Source organism: Thamnophis elegans, chromosome 5 (assembly GCF_009769535.1).
Source record: "Thamnophis elegans isolate rThaEle1 chromosome 5, rThaEle1.pri, whole genome shotgun sequence".
NCBI lineage: Eukaryota > Metazoa > Chordata > Lepidosauria > Squamata > Colubridae > Thamnophis > Thamnophis elegans.
The window spans coordinates 12,521,553-12,543,849 of NC_045545.1; the positions used below are offsets into that span (position 1 = coordinate 12,521,553).

At 39.0% G+C, this 22,297-nt stretch overlaps 1 protein-coding gene across 3 annotated transcripts in view; it reads left to right on the top strand.

Moving 5' to 3' along the window:
- TGFBR3 (transforming growth factor beta receptor 3) overlaps nt 1-22,297 on the top strand; it is a 187,180-nt gene that overhangs the window by 90,683 nt on the left and 74,200 nt on the right. The window lies entirely within an intron of this gene.

The window sequence follows — 22,297 nt, forward strand, 5'->3', positions numbered from 1 at the left end:
TATTGGTTTGGTTCATAATTCTGAGTTATAAGGTGGAATCCAACTTTAGTGGACTAGATTGATAAGGCTGCTTTACTTTAGAGAGAGCAGGCTTCAAACAACTTTGCCTAGGATGACAACGTAACTATTATCTTGTTATAGTAGGAGCCCTGGTGGAGCAATGGTAAAGTGCAGAACTGCAGCCTAACTCTGCCAACAATCTAGAGTTCGATCCTGACAGGACTCAAGGTTGTCTCAGCCTTCCATCCTTCCGAGGTTGCTAAAATGAAGACCCAGATTATTGTGGGCAATATGAAAATACTGCTTACATTGTAAGTTGCCCAGAGAGTGCTGGTAAGCACTTCCCTTTTTTTTTTTACGACCCTGTAGTCCCTAACCTGGGGTACAGTCAGTGAAACTGGATGTAGCTGAGTGTTTACTGGCTGCATTCCCTTCCTGACACCTACATGGAGTTCGCAGCACATTTTTGTGTGATGTGTGGTTTGTGCACTAGAAGAGAAACATCTGCTACCTAGGATTGAACTCTCAACCTGTGGGGTGGTATAGTAGTCTAAATGCTGTTGCTATTATTATATGGCTGAGGAAATAGCAAGGTACAAAAATTTAATTTCAGAGATGCTGGCATTATCATATAGATAATGATAGCAGGGGTGAAATGCTACCGGTTCGGGCTGGTTTGTTCAAACCGGTAGTAAAAAATGCTAACGGTTTGCCTGAACCGGTAGTAAAAAAAACGCTACTGGTTTGGGTGAACTGGTAGTTCTGATGATCACATGTGCGACAATCAGCTGCGCCGCACGATTTATATTCGCTAGAAATCGCGTGGCACAGCTGATTGTTGGAACCTTTTTTTTAACTTTTTAAAGCATTTTTTTACTACCAATTTGCCAGAACCCATGGTAAAAAATGCTAAAAAAAGTTTTAAAAAGTTCTGACGATCAGCTGGGCGACAATCCGCTGTGGTGCGCAATTTGTATTCGCTAGAAAGCAGAAAGCGCATGTTTGGCGCGCATGCGCGTGAAGCGAACTGGTAGCAGACTTCAGAGCATTTCACCTCTGGATAATAGGAATGAATAAGAATGCCAGGAAGAAGAAAAGAGAGAGTAATTCTTCAGAATTATGACTAGCAGCCATGTCAGTCAATGAACTGTGCAATAGGTCCGCTGTTTCCAAGCCAATTTGCTTTCCAGCAAATCTGTTTAGAATTGCATTTTTGGTATGAAACATTCAGCCTGCCTAATCCACACACAGAAGTAATAGATGTTGCTTGCAGGACTGCATTCTCACAGAAACATTTGTCACCAGGGATCTTTAGGATGGGCTGAGATACAGACTGAAATCTGTGGGAATTAACAGTGATTTGCATTGTAGAAAACCAAGCCTTTCCTCATCTTGCTGATCCCCTGGAATGTTGCAAAGTTGGAATTTAACCTATGTAGAGGTTACTGTGTCATGGAAACCCGACCTAGTTCCTCTCTCTAAATATTTTGAATTTTGAAGCAAATCTAAGTCTGTATAGTAAAGTCCTCTTGTTTTCCCGCTACTGTGGCAGAGATTCTGAACGCTCAGCTTTGTTATCTGATCGGAGGCAGCTACCACGTTACAGAATCATTATCTAAGATAGGTCTCTGAAAACTTCCCAAGTAATCCATCCTTCCTGTCTTTTCTGACAATGTTTTATGGCACATTCCATGCCTTCGGTTTTTCCTTTGCTTCCTGCTTCTTCATAAAAGCCCGAGTTCCTGTACCTTTCGCGATGGCCCCTGAGAAAATGAGCAGGAAGTTAGGAAAAGACTTCATGACAACAGGGGAAATCGTAAGTGTATAAACAACAAGTTTAGGCCAGTTTTTCCCTTATGTTCCAGAAGCCTGGAAACAAAGCAGAGCAAAGGTTATCATTAACCTTTTTATTTTATTTTTTTGTTTCTACACAAAAAAAGAGCCCCACGTTTTTCAGTCCCCTTCAGCTTATACCGAGAACAGTGTTACTTTGTCCCTCGTGACATTTCCTGCACTGGACGATGCATCCGGCAAAGGTCAAGATACGTTGACTGAACAATGCTTCGAGCATCTTGGAGGATAAATAGCACTTTTAATTTTATTTTTGATTTGTACCTTGACTAACATGGAAAAATAAGGCAAGAGTAAATAAGAGTAGAAAAGGATGATGGAGGGAGGATAGAAAGTTGGAGGGTGGTAGAAGAAAGAGGTGTATGGAGAGCAGAAGAGCTATAATGGGTTTCTATTTTTCTGAGTATTGTTGACAAGAGGAACTGATGTAATTATTATTTAATACTATACGGGCTATGTATAGTATACATGTGAGTGTGTGTTATGAAAATGGAAATAAAAATATTTATTAAAAATAATAATAATAAGGCAAGCCAGTTTACCATACAAACTAGAAGTAAAAGAAACAATCTCAACTAAAGATGGATCAAGAAATAACAACTATGTCGATAAACTTAAATGGACTTAACGCACTAAAAAAAAGGGATAAAAAAGAAAAGAGCCCAGATGTTTAATATTCCTAAGAAATTGAAAGTAGACCAGATATAGGTTAATTGGTATAGATAGATGGAGCAAAGAAATAAAAAGCAATGAAAGAATAGAACAACTCTCAAAAATAATAATTATGAGTAAAACAAGGGGGTCATGATTGGTGGAATCAAATCAGGATGATAGCTGGCATATAGACTGTAGAATGATAGAGAAAAAAGGAAATGATATGGGGGAAAAAATGGACTTGTGGAAATAACACCCTCAGGAAAACATAAACTGGATTTGAAAGAGACACCTATAACAATAGAAAAAGAAAGGAAGGGAAGAAGGAAGGAAAGGAGGGAAGGAAGGAAGTAGGGAACAGTGGGACGAAGGAAAGGAAAGAAGTGGAGGGTGGAAGAGAGAGAGAGAGAGAAGGAGAGATAGTAAGAGAGGAAGAAGAAATGAGGAGAGGTAGGGGAAGAAGAAAGAAGTAAGGAGAGGTAGGTGGAAGGGAAAGAAAGAGAAGGAGAGGAGGGAAGAAGAGAGAAAAAGAGAAGGAGAGAGGGTAGGAAGCAGTTTACCATGCCCTTATAGAAAATATTAAAGGTTTTTTTTTTTATTAGAGCCCACATTACAGGTTCTGTATTGCAGGTTACATTAGTTGGTTTCTTAAACTTAACCAATTACAGTTTCTGCTAAATTGTCTTATATGCTGAGAGAAGGCACAATTGTTTTCTTCCAGAAAATTCTTCAAAATCTTCATGCATTAAACATTCTTCTGCTGTCCTAATTCTCATAGATATATAACATGTAATATCTATGGTGTGGATGCGGTGGCTCAGTGGCTAAGATGCTGAGCTTGTCAATCAGAAAGGTTGGCAGTTCGCCGGTTTGAATCCCTAGTGCCACATAACGGAGTGAGCTCCCGTTACCTGTCCCAGCTTCTGTCAACCTAGCATGAAAGCATGTAAAAATGCAAGTAGAAAAAATAGGAACCACCTTTTGTGGGAAGGTAACAGTGTTCCATGTACCTTTGGCGTTTAGTCATGCCGGCCACATGACCACAGAGACATCTTTGGACAGCGCTGGTTCTGCAGCTTTGAAATGGAGATGAGCAACGCCCCCTAGAGTCGGGAACGACTAGCACATATGTGTGAAGGAAATCTTTACCTTATCTATGCTTTTTGATATTTTCTTTGAACTTAAAACTAGCCTCTCATATGTAATCACTACTTCTTCCAAGCACCAAACCTTCTAATGAAGCCAATAAAGATTTTTTTTTAATGTCTGCATTTTAGATTATTACCAGGAAGTGATCATTCAAATGTTGTGAAAAGGTGTTGAATTTCAGGCATTTCCAATGCATCAGAAACATGCTGCCAGATTATTGAGATAGCAGGTTGTGCTTCCGTTAAACATTGCCTGTTTTCCTTCATTTTGCAATTGTGCTTTGAAAAACAACATTGAAATTTAGCTTATTTACCGTATATACTCGAGTATAGGCCGACCCGAATATAAGCCGAGGCACCTAATTTTACCACAAAAAACTGGAAAAGTTATTGACTCGAGTATAAGCCTAGGGTGGGAAATGCAGCAGCTACCGGTAAATTTCAAAAATAAAAATAGATACCAATAATGTTTTTGAATATTTATTTCAAAGAAAAACAGTAAACTAGCTCTGTAAGTGGAAAAGAGGATCAATAAAAACAATATGGTATCAACAATAACTTTAAAAGTACAAAAACCTTAGCTCATTCAGCAACCAAGCTAAAACACAAGAGTTAAAATCCTTCAAAACTGGATTCCTCCTCATCATCGGGACATCGCTATGTGGCTGCTTGCCATAACAAGGAGGAGGTGGGACATCGTTGCAGAGCGGCAGGAGGGGGAGGAAGGGGAATCGTAAGACAGCCCTGCATTACATTAGAACGTGAGGAGGGGGGATGGTGCAGTGCGCGCTGCGCGGCAAACTGACACAGAGGGAGGGGAAACTCACAGGGGCGCCGGGCCATTCACGAGCGTCACCCAGCGGCATGGCCCCGCCCCCTTTTCTCCTCCATTTCGGGCAAATTTTTCACTGACTCGAGTATAAGCCGAGGCAGCTTTTTTCAGCCCAAAAAGTGGGCTGAAAAACTCGGCTTATACTTGAGTATATACGGTAAGACATATAAGTGCAAAGCTACACTTATCTACCCAGGGGGGAAATAAAATCTCACTGAGTTCATTCATTCCCAGATAAGTGAATCCATAACTGCAAACTAAAAATATCACACGTGGAATCATTTATTTATGTAGTATATTTGACATAGGAGGGAGCGTGTATTGGATATCTTTGCCATTCAGAGTAATTGGTAAAAAATAATAAAGACAGGGTACATACATACATTCCTAAATGTATACTCATTTCTTAATTTTATTGTGCAACTCAGTTGCATAAGTGACTGCTTCTCATCTTTTTAAAATATTGCATAGCTCGCTCCTTCAATTTTTGAATCAGTCAAGTATTACAAATTCTAATTGTGGATAACTTTTTAAATAGCTCATCAAAGTCTGCAGAATTTAGAACCGAGGTTTTAAAAATTATTCTTCATATTTCCTCCTCTGTTACTTCCTTTAAATCTTCCTTAATTTTCACAGACAGTGCAATTCAGTGCAAACGCATAGAGCTTCATTACAGTCGGGGAAGGGATTAGAAACGGACAGAATTAAAGAAAACTGTGTTATCTATGCCATTCGTATTTCTACTCAAATGGCTCCCATCATTTTCAGACTTCCCTGAAAAAGTGAGGATATCATACTACATGCATCCTCAGAATATAGAAGGACAATAATCAATATGTCTCTGGCCATTCTGAGAGCAGATCTGATTTTTTCAAGGGCGTTTGTAAGATCCAACAATCTGCCACCTGCATGATGAAAATAGTCGTTATAGATCGCGAGTGTCAAAGTCGCGGCGTAACCTTGATGTCACGTGATGTTTCGTAACTTTTTTTCCCTTTGCGGAGATGAGGTGGGCGTGGCCTCCTTGTGACGAATCTGGTCTTCAGGCTGCCAGTTTGACATCCCAGTTATAATGAACAGAGGAGACTGACTAAAATACTGTCAAGTCACTATCAGATTTGTCTACTGCTGTGCTGCGGTAATATTGCAGGCAATAAAATGGCGGTAACCACGTGCTGATTGGCGCAGATCACTAACTTAGTCTTCTGCCCTTGTAATGCTTCCCCAGCATAGCCTGGTTCATTATTTACGGAAAACTGATAGCTTCATCAGCATCAACATTAGGGGGGGCCTGTGTGGTAGCTGACACCTGTGTAGGATCCAAATTCTAGTGGTTGTGTAGAACAGCAACAAAAATAGTTTACTCAGGAAGGCCCTCAAAATTAGACTTGGAGCCTGCTTAGTCGACAGCACACAAATCGGCTAAAAGCAAATAACGAGTTGAAAACAACAGCTATTGAAAAGACAGCTTATGCCCGAATATGACATTCTTCTTATTGAATAATAAGATTTCCTTTTATGACAGAAGCTGGCCATGCTGCACAGAGAAAAAGGCAGATGATTTGAGTGGCGTCTGTTTATAATAGCTAATTGGCAGACTGCAATAGAAGACTGCCAATCCTGTCTCACAATTTGAAAGATTTTCACTTGAAGGCATAAAAATTCCCAGGGAGATAAACATGTTGGAGCTTTCGATATCTGTGATAATGTTTATCTGGTGAAAATTCAATTTCTTAAGATTAATTTTTGCAGCTGTCTGTCTATCTGAGACATTTGTGAAATGCTATAATTGGTATGAGAAAGGGAGCAAGGCAAACTTTGTAGAGGATTTGTCAAACTCCGATGGCACTTGATAAAGTGTTCCCAAATTATGAACCCGTGTTTATCAAATGGTTGTTTCCTGTGGAGCAACATTATGACAGAAGTTTATTTCTTCTTCTTATCCTCAACTTGGACACATTTTCTGCTTTGGTTTTTCAAAGAGCTTGAGTCCAAAACTGTCTCTAAGGAAATCAAGACTGGTTATTTCTTAAGACAATTCAGTAAATTATTGGCGATAAAAGCAAATGATCACTCCCTCCCTCTCCCTCCCTCCCTCCCTCCCTCTCTCCTTTCTCTCTCTTCCTCCCTCTCTCCTTCCCCATCCCTCCATTTCTCCCTCTCTCTCCCTTTCTTTCTCTAATTTCTACACTTTCCATCTGTAGTAGACTCTGTGCAGTTTACGAACATCATATTGTAATATAAAAATGTTATTTAAAGCACAATTAAAAACAGTTTTAAACGATTAAACTTACTAGTTAAAAAGTTGACAGATAAGGTATTCAAGACACACTTTCCCCTGGTGTTGGTTGTTAGTTGTTTTCCTCCCTTTGTGGCAATTTGTTGTTAATTATTTGGAATTCAATTTGGCCCATATTACAAACCTAAGGCATTTTGAAGCCATTCATGTTGCATTTCCTTAGGACTTTGCATTCCCAGTGCAGTTTTGATGCTTGAAACATTAGTATTAGGATTCCAATCTCAGGATTTAGAGTTACATTTGACCCTACAGACATGATGCCTCTTCTGTTTTCAGACAGCAACCAATCTCACGAGCAGATATACAGATATAATATATCTGTATAAAAGAATTGTGCAACCTTGGTCCATCTTTCTGAATATTAAGGTCAATTAAACCTGGAGAATGACAAATCAGTAGTAAAAGCGAATCAGGGACATTGATCATCAGAATGACATCACCAGGGTCCCTGAGTTGTATCTCCAGATGTTAGATAACCACAATCAACCTACAGTGTACTATCAGTGCAATTAATACAAAAGTTAGATACAATCTAACCCTGCGGTAATGTAGATGGCCTTCTCCAGACCTTACTTTGATGTCCTCCCATCAACTCTATTGATGGGAAGAGTTCATGGGACTTCTTATTTTGCCTTTGTGGATCCAGGGAGTTAGAAACTCCTGCTTTATTTCTCATATGGTGTCTTTTTTATGATGCCCCAAGGCATGCTCTGATCTTCTCAATCATTTCCAAATCTCAAAGTTGCTCTCATAAATTTTATGGTTATTACTTTTTAAGAGGTGCTAGCCTCACTCTCGCATAGCAAGCTGCCAGTTAGTTTTACTAATTCATACAAGTGCAGAAAACTTTTAATTGGATATATCATTTCATTGTCCTATTCTTTCCCCAATAACGTATTGTTGTATTAAACTATTTCTCTTTTTACTTAAAAGCTGGTGAAAGATCAAGATATTTGATTTGATAATATTCTGTGAGATTTGCGAACCCATTGTTTTACTCCCTGACAGTGGTGAGAAGCACTTTCTAATTTCATACAAAATCACTCATTTTATAGATAACTGTCAGAATTACTGTATCTGCTAATGATGTCAGTTAATTTGATTTGATTTGCATATGTGTGCTACAGGTGAATTCTAGAGCCTTATTTCTAATCTAATTAATAAAACTTGCCTACAGAGCCAACCTGATTTGTTCAGTGTGGATTCAGTGTTGTTGTTGATGATGTTTAGTGTTTATCCAACAATTGTTTCAATTTATTTATTCTGGTCAGATTTGTCTTTTGGATTATTTTCTAAAATACTTCAAAAATTACCGGTCCTCACTTGAAATTCTTTTGAAGTCTAATCACCAGAACTTTCAGAAGAAGCTGTGTGGGGCCACAATTCAGTTTGTCTTGAGTTTTATTTTCAAGAGAAATAAATATTAGTGTAATCATAGTTTAGTCTTAAAGAGATAAGAACCAATTATTTTCAGCAGAGTTTGCTTTCACCACAGCTGTTCAGAGGGTTGAGGCTAAGGAGTTCAAGCAGTTTAATAAATAGGTCTGTCTTGTGGGAGCAGTTGTTGAGACATATTTATAAATAGGTGCATATACACTTGAATTCACAGAAAATCATGGTTTGTTTTATGAAAGCGTTAAACATGCTTCAGACATGTAAATAGCTTAAGCTGAATGTCTACTCTAGATCAGTAGGGAGAGAATAGTACAAATACATATATTGCCATGACAAATTTTACTCTAAAATATTCTGTTTCATCTCATCCTCTAATTCAGGGACGTCAAACTCATGGCCCATGGGCCGGATGTGTCACGTGATGGTCCTGCCCCCGCCTGGTATAGCAAAGGGGGGGGGAGTTCCAATATGTCACATGATGCCGCCATGATGATGCGAGTTTCAAACCCCTGCTCTAATACTTTCAATACAGGCACCCTTACTAGTTTTAAATTGAAATTTTTTGGAGTTTTGCGACTCATATATTTCTTTTTATATCGGCTTCTGTTTCCAACATAATTTTTTACTCTAAATCTGACATTTCCTGTATTTCTTCTGTAGCACACTTTTTAACTGATCAATCTCTCTCAAATTGTTCGAGAAATACTAATTTGTACATTGAGTTATTCTTTAATTTTACAGCCATGTGGCTATTGTTTCCTACTTTAAAACACTATTCCATATTTAATCCAAAAGCATGCCCTTGTTAAATGGCCTGTCACGAGGAATTAGTTAAACTAACTTTTAAAATACTTTGCATTTGATAAAGAAAAGACTGGTGTCCTTTGCAGCTTAAACTGGGAGTAAATCACATGAAGCTTTAGGTAAACCTCCAAGCAGCTAAGCAGAAACTCAGATTGCAAATATCTTTTAACTTTTTTTTTTTTTAGGAATGCTGATATTTATTTATTTATTTGGCTTAATATTTCTCCAGGCTTCCAAGGTCCCTCAGCGGTAATGTACAATAATGCAACTTGAAATTAAAAATTAAAATTAAAATTGCTATTGCTAAAATTGAAACAATCAAGTGAAACAATTTGAATTCATAACTAAAATTAACAGAACCAGTACTTAACTAACTTTCATCAGTTGTCAACGTTTGTACAGAAAAGATGGGTTTTCTTTGGAAGACCCCAAGAATTAGTACCCTGTCTTTTGCAGAGAATGTATTCCAAATTGTTGGAGCAACAGAGAAGATTCTGTCCCCTGCCAAATTTATGATAAGTGAAGCTCCCTTAATTGATTTCACAAAGGCTTTCTCTCCTGTAGAATGATGTAGGCCATTTCTTTTTTCTTTTTCTTTTTAACTTCGATGGATTGTTTGAGTCATGCCTGGACAAATACAGCATGCTTATGCAATTGATCCTGGATCTCCAGCAGCACTTAAAAATGCTTAGACGTAAATGAAATAAGAGTTTTCATTTCTCAAAGTGGTGAGGTGAACATTGCAGCTTTGCTCACAGATCTTCTGTTGAAGATACAGCAATACAAGGATATCCAGGTAGTCCTCGACTTACGACCACAATTGAGCCCAAATTTCTGTCGCTAAGCAAGACATTTATTACATGAGTTTTGCCTCATTTTATTACCTTTCTTGCCCCGGTTGTTAAGTGAATCACTGGAGTTAGTTAGTAACAAGGTGGTTGTTAAGTGAATTTGGCTTCCCCATTCACTTTGTTTGTCAGAAAGTTGCAAAAAGTAATCATATTACCCCAGGTCATTGCAATAGCCATAAATACAAGCCAGTTGCCAAGTTGTCTGAATTTTGATAATGTGACCATGGGGCAGAGGTGGGTTCCTACCCGTTTGCACCTATTCGGTAGAACCGGTTCGTCAAATTTACCAAACTGGTTAGAAGAGGTCCCACCAGTGGACCCGGAAAGCAGGCCACACCTACAGAAGAGATTCCAAAAAATTTTTGAAACCCACCCCTGGTCCTTGGATATGATTATTCTACACTATCATGCTCATATTTATAAAACTCAGTGCCTCTGTGAAAGGTAAGGATGACTACTGCGTTTGTGGTGCAATCAGAACATTGCGTGTGTTGAAGTTGTTTTAACGCAAACCAAAGATGCCTTTTAAAAAACAAGTTTACATCATATTCTTATGCATGCCAGTGCTGTCTGTGAGGTAATTTAAGGTGGTTCTGACAAGTGTCGTCGGCATCTTCATATCCGGTCACATGGGCGGCAAGCCACTCCCATCCGGTCACATGGGCGGCAAACCACTCCCGCAAAGGAGGCCACACCCACAGAGTAGGTTCAAACAATTTTTGAAACCCACCACTGCCATGGGGATGCCACAGTGGTCTTGTGTGAAAAGCAAAAGGAAATGGATACTGTGAATTAGTGGCTCTATGCTCTCCTTAAATCCTCAGCTGAGGCTTTCTGTTATAGGGTCTTATAGAAAGACTAAAGCTGCCCAGCAGATGGTGATCCTTCTTCTTTCCTTGTGTTTTATTATTTAATCCCCAAAGAAAGTTGCTGGCATGCTAATAAAAGCTTTCAGGATGACCTAGGAAACTCACTGTCCCGTCTAGCCCCAGCTGGCACTATGGTCAGAAAAATGCAGACAGCAACAGCTTGTGACTGGCTAAAGTATTCTCACCCACAAATACTCGTGATAGTATACAAATGTGTGTGCATACACTTACAATTACAACATTGCAACTACACTCACTTAGCACTTTTCCAGAAACCCAGAAACAGGGGTAGGGCTCTAAAATTGTGAATGGCCATCTTGAATGCAAAAACATTTACCCTGTTTCCCTGAAAATAAAACCCAACCAGAAAATAAACCCTAGCATGATTTTTCAGGGTGCTGTAATATAAGCCTGTTCTGACTCCTTCCTCCGTCCAGTAAGGAAAGCCGAGACACACTTAATGAGAATGTCCTTTAATAGCCAATCCAGACTCTCGGTGAAAGCCAAGTAAACAAATAGATAAGGACTTTGGCAGCAAGTCCGACAAACCTTGGCAGCAATGCAAACAAAATCTGGCAACAATCCAGCCTGCCAAGTTAGTTTCTCTTTAGTCCAAGTGCTGACTTCTGCAAGAAGGGTGTGGCACAAGCAGTCTCTTTTATAGTCTGGAGAGGAGCTTAATGACAATCAGCTGAGCATAATTACCTCCTGTAATTACATAGTTGTTCTTGACCCCGAGTAGCCCTTCGACGGCGTGCATCCCGGAACAACTCACTGTTGGTTTCTGGATCCCTCTCTCTTGTCTCCTCCCCACTGATCCAAGGCTCAGGAGCCACCTGGTGGCCAACCAGTCTCTCTGTGCCCTGCTCGGAGTCGGAACCCTGTCCAGGGTCCTCCACATCCTCCAGGGCCGACTCATAGGACCCCTCGCTATTGGAGTCTGGTGGCAGCTCCAACGGCTCCTGCCAGGCCACAACATAAGCCCTACCCCAAAAAATAAGCCCCAGTTAAGATCATCAGCCAGACGGGCGCAATTAGTACTGTATTTCCCCCAAAATAAGACCTAACCAGAAAATAATCCCCAATGCATCTTTTGGAGCAAAAAATTAATATAAGACCCGATCTTATTTTCAGGGAAACACAGTATGTTTTTGAAAAGCAAGGCAGCGCTCCCTGAATGTTGAATGAGAACCAAAGGAATAAGTAGGAGGAGAACATGTAGACTAGACATATATCCCCCCCCCCGGGTCTAGTGGCCTGAAGTACTCCTACTGGGGGAGCAGCAAGGTGACACAAGCATTTGGGGACATAACAGACATTTCTGTTTCTTCCCATTGTTAAAATAACTTAATAGAAAGTGCATAACTTCGGATGCTGATTTTAGTTATTTTATTTTTAAAATATAGCATTCATTATATGTTACGATACATGCTTATTATGTATATATGTAGTATGTTTCCTATATAAACAGACACTGCGATACACATATATAATAATCAGAACATGTTCACATTTCTGTGCATACAAATAAGATTAATTCCAGAATCAAAGTTATCGAACTATCCCATTATAAATGCTATCTGCCTCCCTCCCTCCCCACTTCTGCCTTTTCCGCATAGGCATCAAAATCTCAATCTGTCCCCTATTTTCTCAATCCTGCCTTGTTGATACAGTTAAAAATATAAATCTTCTAAAGCAAAGATACCCAGAAGTTGACTCAGTTATTCCTAATGTATCAGTTGTGTACCATTTTACAATATATAGGTCTCAATATAAATTTGGTGTAGGGTTTATGTGCTTTTTAAACTGTTTATTTCTGAGTGCTGATCAAATTAATAGGTCCAAGGAAGAGAAATGCGTTGTGCAAATCGGTTGTTAGAATTAAGTGCAAATGGAAAGCTTTTTGTGGCTGACATGGATAAAGATACTGGCAATGTTTTATAGCGTTTGCAACTACTGCCAGTAGCAGAGCTACATTTATGTCAGTTCCTTGGGTGTTTTGCTTCTGAAGAGTCCTAAAACTGTAATTTACAGAACATGTTTGAATAAAGAAGTCTTTCTTTACAGCTAACTCAAGATGGGATCACTGAGAAAAGTATACGGTACTCTTGTTTAGAATAATGGCATTTAAATTGTTTTCCTGCGAACGAAGACCCTGCATTAGCTGGAATTATTCAGTATTGGCTGGGGAATTCTTTGACTTGAAGTTCAGACATCTTAAATATGCCAAGGTTGAAAAACAATACCGTAGGATATAGTAACACAATCTTGAAAGCCTGATAGAGATGGCCTTTGCTCTCTCTTATACCAAAGAGAATCAAGGTGGAGTTATCTTAAGTTTCACCCTGTCCTCTTTCCCAAGCCCAGTGGATGTTTACTTAGCTATTCTGGCATACCTTCAAGGCTAGTTCTATAATCCTGTAGGCCGAAACGTCTTTAATGAGAGTTATCTTATTAATACATTTAAACACACTATGCTTTCTTTGGATGCACACTCTTCTTTCACTCTTTTTTAGTCTTACAGCACCTTTATGAATAAGGTGAGGCAGAGAAATAGTTAATGGCTTCAAGTCACCTATCAAACTGTTGTGGCCTGGCAGGAGCCGTTGGAGCTGCCACCAGACTCCAACAGCGAGGGGCCTTATGAGTTGGCCTGGAGGATGTGGAGGACCCTGGACAGGGTTCCGACTCCGAGCAGGGTGCAGAGAGACTGGTTGGCCACCAGGTGGTGCCTGAGCCTTGGATCAGTGGGGAGGAGACAAGAGAGAGTGATCCAGAAACCACCTGTGAGTTGTTCCGGGATGCACGCCGTCGAAGGGTCAAGAACAACTATGTAATTACAAGAGGTAATTATGCTCAGCTGATGCTCATTAAGCTCCTCTCCAGATTATAAAAGAGACTGCTTGTGCCATGCCCTTCTTGCTGAGGTCAACGCTTGGACTAGAGTCTGGACTTATTAAAAAACATTCTCATTTACGTTTGTCTCGGCTTTTGTTCCTGGACGGAGGAGGGGGGTCAGAACACAAACTATACCAGTGGTTCCCAAACTTGGCAACTTTAAGACTTGTGGACTTCACAGAAGCTCTGCTGAGCTGGCTGGAGAATTCTGGGAGTTGAAGTCCACAAGTCTTAAAGTTGCCAAGTTTGGGAACCACTGAACCACTGAACTATACCGTCTCCTTGATTAGTGTTCCAAAGACTTGGTCATTAAGCAAAATGGTCTCTAAGAAAAGACATGGCTGAAGGAGAGAAACACACACTGTGGAGATTACTGGTTGTTGCCATCTCATTCAGATAAGGTCTCTTGAACAGTGTCTGAAATATTTGTCACAAAATGATTTTTATTAGCATATTTGTGAATGCTCACCAACCAAGGGAAACTGAGAACTGACTTTGCTGTCTTTACCTGAAATTTACACTTTCCCCCCAAATATTGTTCTTTAAAATGTAGAGTCATTTTAAATTCACTTAGAATGCATTGATGAGGCGGACAAGTATGTGTTTGGCTCAGTCATATATACAAGATCATGTACCTATGAAATCTGCTCAGTGGGGAGACAGTAATTCATTTTGATTATAAGATTTGATATAAGATGAAGTTATAATCTTTTGGGTTTTTTTTAGATACTTACTTCAAAATGGTCTAGTTCACCTGATTATGTTTAAATGACTATCGTGGTACTAAAAGGATTTGAGAAACAAGGAAAAGTACTTAGAGAAATGAGTGAAAGACAAATCCTTGTAGCATATAACATCTGGGCATTTTTAATAAATTGCTAGTGAAGTATTACTTAGAAACCTAACAAGTCAAAGATTATGTGATTAAATGGATGCTAAATTTGGATATAGTAATAGATATGCAACAATGAGACTTTCAATGGAAGAATTTTTTATTCACTCCAAATAGTAGAGATAATTGTGTGACATTGATATATTACTCAGTACTAATTGCAAAATGGACAGTCCATCCTCTAAAAATTGTGAAAAAGCACTTAGCAGATTGGGTCATTCTTTCTTATTTCGTGGCAATTGGATAAAGCTCAACAATTCTGGAAGATTATTTCTACCCAAATGAGACACATCGTAAAAATTGAATTTTATTTCGCACTATTTGTTAAATGAAACTTTATTAAACCTATTTCTAAAAAATATGTTAATGTTTGACCATGCAAAATGGTGCAAGGATATTGCATGCCTTTTCCTGGAAAAGTTCTTTGATCACTTCATTGGAAGAGTGATTTAACCAAGCTGTGGGAATGTATTTTGATGCTTAGAATGACTTCATGTTTTAAAAGTTAATCTGACAGTGAATGCATCAAAGACACATTACAGCAATATGAATTAACAATCATTGAAGCTGCCAGAAGAGCAAGAGCCATAACTGTGTGTCTTCCTTGACACATGAAGTGATTTAAAGATGAGGAAGAGGAGGAGAAGGAATCTGACAGAATTTAATTCAAACTGGAAACCATTTCTAAATCACAGTTAAATATATAGACCTGTACTCTGCGAGCTGCACTAGCTTCCTATTGGTCTCTGGGCGCAATTCAAGGTGCTGGTCATTACCTTTAAAGCCCTACATGGCCAAGGACCCGGATATCTGCGAGATCGTCTTCTGCCACATATTTCCCAACGACTGATAAGATCACACAGGATGGGCCTTCTCCGGGTGCGATCAGCCAGACAATGTCGGCTGGCAACCACCCGGGGGAGGACCTTCTCTGTAGCCGCTCCGACCCTCTGGAATGAACTGCCCCCAGAGATCCGGACCCTACCCACTCTCATGGCCTTCCGAAAGGCTATTAAGACCTGGCTATTCCGGCAGGCCCCGGGCTGTTGAACTCATGACTGAGTTCCAGCCCCGATTAGACTGGGTGTATGTTGCGTTTTTTTTTAATCTATGTTTCTGTGTTTTTTAACTTTTCTATTTTTAAAATGTATTGTTGTAAGCCGTCCGGAGTCCTTCGGGATTGGGCGTCCTATAAATTCATTAAACATCAACATCAAACATCAACATCAAACATCAAACATATACAAAATTTGAATTTCTTTATGCATAGAGCCTATATTTCAATTTTATGAAATTTTAAAATCAGAAAACACTGCGGTATCTGTAAGGTTGGAATTTATTGTCTCATTTGGTAATACATTTTATCTCATCCATGGATCCTCATGTTCATTCTTTGATTAGAGCTTAATGGTGATTTCTAGTCTTTTTTCTTTCTTTTTGGTGCAACTGGTGCTCCTAATGTGCTGAAAGTACAGTGTCCAAAAATCTGCTGTACACTTAAAATGCATTTGGTTTCCATAGTAGATTTCATGGGTTTATCAACAACAGAACACTGAGGAAACACTTGCTTGAAGATGGAAAGTTTGAATTCATCAGTGAGAGATATGATTCAACGTGTTTAATCACCAGATAATTCAATCCTAAATTTAATTGATTTAATAGAGACTCATTTTAATTCATCATGGTATGTTTGAATTGGTGACAGTTGTTTTTCAGACTGTTTTGGTTCTGTTTTTGTGGTTTGTTGTTGCTTCTAAGGAACATAACAACAGCAACAGGAAAAAAAACTTAACTTTGAAGTGTGATGTACTGTTTGGTTTCATCCCCAAGCTATCTGGTAACTATTCCACCAGAAAAAGTAGATATTTTTTTATATCTGGGGAATATGCAGACCAAAAATAAACTAATTTTATAACAGCTCTCCCAGTTATAGTCAAAATGTTGAAAAGCCTGAAAAGACTTCTCTTAACTATTCCCTTGCTATGCATTTTTAGTTTGTTATTCCGCAACTTATATGTCCACACTTGCCAAATGTGGACTTCTTCCTTAGTAAACATCTGTTAAGAGTTAGGTGTGCGCCAGTGGTGGGATTCAATTGATTTAACAACAGGTTCTCTGCCCTAATGACCAGCTGGGTAGGCATGGCTCAATGGTCATGTGACTGTGTGGGCGTGGCCAACTCAACATCACTCAGGTCGATGGGCGATTCACCTTAGCTGTGACAATGTAATAAGGGTTAAGCGGAGAGGCGGTTTCTGTAAGCAGGGCAATAAAGATGAGGCTAGAAACAACACCAGAATGTTTCCTTCCTGCCTTCCTTACAGGATTAGCCCTGTAAAGTGGAGAAAAACAAAAGGAGATTTCTTCCAACAATCGGTTCTCCGAACTGCTCGGAAAGTTAACAACCAGTTCTCCCGAATAGATGCGAACTGGCTGAATCCCACCACTGGTGTGCGCATTATAGCTTTCATATATGGAGGAATACATTTATTGTTATGTAGTATGTTCTTTTCTATACCACTATACATTCTATCCCTCTTCAAGACATAATATGATTAGCAGGTTGGGTTTTTCAGTTCTCTGATTAGGCTGATGGGGTTTGAATGTGCTGGGATAATGAGGGAGAGATAAATTCTGTTCCTAAGATAGTTTCATTTTGCTGGGGGTGGGGGAATGGAATGACAGTGTTCAGTGACTAAAGAAATAATAAACAAAGAATGGAAATTAGAGAACAAACCACAGATAATTCTATGACATACAGTAACCCTGGGAGATTCATACTGTTCTTGTTTAGGCCCCAAAATGTACAGAAATCAGTAACTCGACGCCAGAACCAATTTTATGATTTATGTGTGTATTATTAATAAATCATTAGCATCTGGATGTAAATAATCGAACAAAAAATATTTATTGTGCATTGTATAGTAGGAGATGAATTCAGGATAGACATGTATTCAAAACTTTTGTAGAGCCCTATAACTATTGACTTTTATAGTCCCCAGATTGAATATGGCTATTTGAAAAGTATTTTTGGTCTTTCTTCTCTCCCATTTTTCAATCGTTGTCCCCAATCCCCCCCCCCCCATCCTTCTCAAAATGGCTTAGATGGAAAACTCTCTTGGCTGGATTTCCTTAGTAATAGGGAGTTAAATCTTCATTCTAGCTATTTTTATATAAGTTTTATGGGACTCTTGAGTTAAGAAGCAAAGCCATGGGGTTTTTTGAGCTCTCTGTTATATCCTGGTTGACCTGTTCACTATTACTTGTTTTGCTGTTTGGCAAAGCAAGGTACTGATAATGCAGACAGACACATAACAAGTTTTTGTACATTTTGTATTTCATAAGATGCTCAAACCACATTATGAACTGTATGTATCTGTTTGTCTTGGTTTGTCGGGACCTAAACATCAGCCAAAACTCATGGTTTTGCGTTGCCAATCACAATTTTGCCTAATTGGAACATAGCTGAGTGCTACTGATGTAGGAAACATTATATGGATCTGGTGCATTATCTAAAACAGAATGCTTTTGTGAATTGTTGGTTTAGCTTTGTGTCAGGTTCTTGCTCATTTGATTTTGTCTAAATCTTATTTCTTCTGCTCTGGCTGTAAGACCCAGAAACATATTACTGTATTTTTGGAGTATAAGACGCACCAAGGTTTTGAAGAGGCAAATTTTTTAAAACACGTAGGGAGGGGGAGAGGGAGAGAAATACAGTAGGTAGGTAGGGAGAGAGAGAGAGTAGGTAAGTAGGTAGGTAGGTAGGTAGGTAGGTAGATAGATAGATAGATAGATAGATAGATAGATAGATAGATAGATGGATAGAGAGAGAGAGAAATACAGTAGGGAGGTAGGGAGAGAGAAAGAGAGTAGGTAGGTAGGGAGAGAGAGAGAGTAGGTAGGTAGGTAGGTAGGTAGGTAGGTAGGTAGGTAGGTAGGTAGGTAGGTAGATAGATAGATAGATAGATAGATAGATAGATAGATAGATAGATAGGTGGATAGAGGGATAGAGAGAGACAAATACAGTAGGGAGATAGGGAGAGAGAAAGAGAGTAGGTAGGTAGGTAGATAGAGGGAGAGAGAGAGAGGGAGAGAGAAATACAGTAGGTAGGTAGGGAGAGAGAGAGAGTAGGTAGGTAGGTAGGTAGGTAGGTAGGTAGGTAGGTAGGTAGATGTTTCCAGGTGTATTTATCCATGTGCTGTAGAAGGAAATCGCTAACAACGTGCAACACCTAAGATTTGTTTCTGCTGTCACAGCACTTGATCAATGTAATTCTCATCGACCACTCTAAGTAAAGAGCTTTCCGAAAAAAGTTTTTGGACTCTGCAAACCTCGCCAAAATGGCCCATTTTTGGCAAAAATGGGCCCGTTTTTTTCCAAATAAAAGGCATGCATAGCTGGGGGGTGGCCTTGCAGAGTTCAATAAGAACAAAAACTAAACGTCAGAAATATTTAGCATATTGGTGAAGGAGCCTGTTTTAGAGATCAACATTTGGAAAAAAAATAACTGGGCCAAATCCAGCCTTTGAGAATTAGAATAGTAGTGTTGTTCATTCTGTTGAGTTAATATCAGCCTCATGTGGGAAATTCTAGTGATATCCACAAAAGGTGATTCAAGACAGATCTATCAATACAACTCAGTTTTACCTATCTCAAGGGTAATGTTCAATTTTAACGAATGTGAACTTCAACTTCTATGCTAGCTGGAGAATTTTGGTAGTTGAAGGCCACATCTTTTATAGTTGCCAAAGTTGAGAAATGCTACTCTAGTGGTACCACAAAAGTGAGCAAGGAAGATAGCTGAACCTAAGGTAAAATGAGTGTTGGATGACTCCCATCTATTTGCTACTGTACATCAAACTTTGCTTTCTTCTGGTTGACATTAGTGGCTCCAATTATAATTTTGGACTTCTCCTTGAGTTTTATGGATTTATGCTGGGCAAAGTTACCCTAATACAAGCTGGGCATCCATATACATTTTCTAAACTTTCTTTAAAAATATGTAGTGCAGTTGGATTTATAATTCTGTGACAATCATCTTAACAGCTTTCTTCAAGGTAATTTGGAAGGTCTAATCCAGGTGTACTGAAGAACGGTTTTCATGAGTGACCATTTTGGGTTGAGATTATTAGAATTAATTGTGGGCCAACACATCTGGAAAGCAACAAATTAAGCAGGCTACCCTAAAAAGATGCAGTGGACTAGTTTTTATCCAGCCAATGAATCAGGCTCATATAAAAGTTCCCTCAAAACATAATGTTTGAATGTTGTGATTTGAAGATAGAAACTTCTCAGGCTTATAACTCATTTTTTCCTCTCCCATGCTTTTCTGAACAGCTGTCTCAATATGGGCACTGTAATTTGATATATTTTACCCTGCATTGTTAACACGATTTTGTAATGGCTATGCTGTGAATTAATCTGGAGTCCTTCCCACTAGCAAGGTGCTTCACCATATTAAAACCTTAGATATTTACTTTTATAATGACATTGTGTGTGGGAGTGTGTAATGTGTAGGATTTCCCGTCCTAAAGTTATATAAAGCTAATAGGGTTTGTTGATTGTTTTCTTAATTATTTTCCAGTATTATGCCCTAGTCTGTTCTTTGTAATATAAATTACTCTGCCGGAATAATAGGCATGAGCTCTCAGTCTGTTTTTGTAATTTGGTTGCTGTGGTAATATTCAGCCTTCCACAATCCTGGCATCTCCAGGGAGACCAAAATTGTTGCCGTCTTTACCAACTTGATGTTGTCTATGTTGTAGAACATTTCTGAAAACAAATCCTAATTGTATAAATTTGCACTGAATACATATAGATGTTTAAGGTGCAAAATAAAGTAAGTGTCGTTCTAGAAAAAAATGAGAATTTTCTAAAAGCATGGCCATTTATTTTTTTTAACCACAATGCTGAACTTGCATTTACTTTTTAATTAAGTGCTGGTAAATGGATTTTTAAAAGAGAATTATAATCTTTTCTGAGAGAAAACAGTTTCAGAATATAGATTGATGGATTGTGTGATTTGATGTTTCTTATATAAAAACCAGACTGAATATAGAAAACTAAAGAGTTATGAAAAATAATTCTAATCTTTTCTTTGGCACATAATCTTTCTACATGCAAAAGCCTATTTAAATGGTAGACAAACATGGGGTTTTTCTACCCAAATTTTGAAGTGTTATATAGTCCAAGGTATACTTTATCACAATTTTTGCTTAAAAGTGGCCCTGACTTTTAATTATCTTGCCTTTATTGGCATAATCCTGACTCATTACATTAATTGTGTTATGCCTCATGTACTGCCAAATCTGTCCTTTTCATTTTTATCTGCTGATTGTGTCCTGTTGTATTTGGTATATCTTTAATTCTTTAACAAAGTTAAGAGGGAAGTTGAATAATAAAAAAAAATCTTGTTTATACAGGCCCATGAAGGAAACATGCCACTATGTGGGGGTTAGTATGTCCTGTATTCCAAACATTGATAAGGTGAAACAAATCTCCAAAACAAAGCAAACACATGATTTACAAACAAGGAGAGCTTTTATGATAATTGCCAGGACGGAAAATTTTTGTGCCCTTGAACAGGTCTTCTTCACAAATGCAAAATTCTCTTTTCTGATGGTTCTTTTAATTAGCAAACCTCCTCTTACAGTTACCTAGGTTATGTCTAAATTTCCTCCAGCCCACGCTTTGCACAAATAATATTCTCTTCTTGTGCCCTGAACAGGGTCATGAGATCCATGTGCTTCTTGATGCTGTAGGAATTTATAATATCAAAGATTGCAAATTCAAGGGAACGATCTGAAAATCAGCTAGTACGTATGAAACCAGGTTGCAACAAACTGAAAGGGCATTGTCTCCCTGGCACTTTTGTGCTGTATGGACTTCAACTCCCAGAATTCCAGTAAGCAGGGTTGAATCTGGAATGTTTTCAGAATGCTGCATTGCTTGTTACTTTCCTCTCTTTTTCATCATTATGTTATTGATATTTGCATGACTTAAGACAATGCCCCCCTTTTAAGTGCTATTTTGCTGGGTCAAATGGCAACTAAGATGTTCGTGTCTTTACTATCGTCGCTCATTATAATTAGCAGATTGGGTGATTTCAAACAAGGATGTTCTTGCCAGCCCTGGTCCTTGAGGAGAACTATGCCCAGGATGTAAAAACTATGATTTGGAAGTTTCAGGTTTAATTTTTAACTTGGTCATGAGCTAAATGTGTTCTTAAATGTACCACTCACCTTCCCCCCCCCCCCCCCCCCCCGCTTCCAGCTCTGCCTGTAACTTAGAAAATCCCATGTTTTTGAGACATGGTGCAATTTTATTTGGCAAGATGCCTTCAGGCACATCCTTCACTTCCATCCTGTTGCTCTTTACATTCCCTAACTTGCATGTCTAATCTTGCCACTGTTGGGAGGAGGAGGGCTGAAGAGAGTAAGACACAAAGAAGGTATTTCTTCTTCCCCTATCTTCTTGCCTGGAAAAGACATAAGCTTCAGTTCAGCACATGCCAAATGATGCTAGTCTCGACATTTCATTCATTCGTTAAAGGTAAAGGTTCCCCTCGCACATATGTGCTAGTCATTCCCAACTCGGGGGGGTGGTGCTCATCTCCGTTTCAAAGCCAAAGAGCCAGCGCTGTCCAAAGACGTCTCCGTGATCATGTGGCCGGCATGACTAAACGCCAAAGGCGCACAAGACACTGTTACCTTCCCACCAAAGGTGGTTCCTATTTTTCTACTTGCATTTTTTATATGTTTTCGAACTGCTAGGTTGGCAGAAACTAGGACAAGTAACGGGAGC